Source organism: Cibotium barometz, chromosome 38, assembly GCF_041138505.1.
Source record: "Cibotium barometz isolate CiBa-2024 chromosome 38, ASM4113850v1, whole genome shotgun sequence".
Taxonomy (NCBI): Eukaryota; Viridiplantae; Streptophyta; class Polypodiopsida; order Cyatheales; family Cibotiaceae; genus Cibotium; species Cibotium barometz.
Window position 1 is genome coordinate 12,971,601 of NC_141083.1, and position 816 is coordinate 12,972,416.

Genomic DNA, 816 nt, shown 5'->3' on the forward strand with positions numbered 1-816 from the left:
CGATTTTGAGGACGAAATCATGTTAAGAGGGGATGGTTTGTAACAAAGTGTTATTAGGATGCACATGCACATGGGCTTAGGGTCATTTACATGTAGGATTAGGGCATAGGGGCCTTGGGACTATAAAAGGCATGTGCTCTAGGAGTATTGGACCTTTTTGTCATCTTGTGATACTCATTACATTTACTTTCCATATTCCTTAGTGCTAATCTATCTTGCTTTTTCTAATCCAAGCTAATTAGGATAATCCTAGGCTAATCTAGATGCACCTTTCTTTCACTAAGCAGTAGGATAAGTATTTACATATTTTGTAATTTGCATATAATAAAGGTCCTCATACAGCTACTAAGAAAACACCATTTGAGATAGTCTATGGTAAGGCTTTGCCTACTCCTACGACCAGAATTTTAAAATCTATAGAGGCTGCATATTCTTTTGTTAGAGACTTTGACCAAATTCATGAGTCAGTAAAATTGACTATTCAAAAATCTTAAGAGAAATACATGAAGTATGCAAATCGTAAATGAAAACATGTCATCTTTAATGAAGGTGATTATGTGCTTCTTCGTATTGAGAAAAGGAGACTTAAATTTATAGAGACCAATCCTATAGTTAAGTTAGCTCCTAGATTTTATGGACCTTTTAAGATAATAGCAAAGATCAATGATAATGCATATAAGTTGGAGCTATCTTCTACTTAGCACCTTCATAACTCTTTTCATATTAGTCTTCATGTTTTATTTTGTGTAAGCGGGCCAATCCCTACTCAAGACGAGGACTTCATCTCGAGAAGATTTTTCTTCAAAGTTAAAGGGT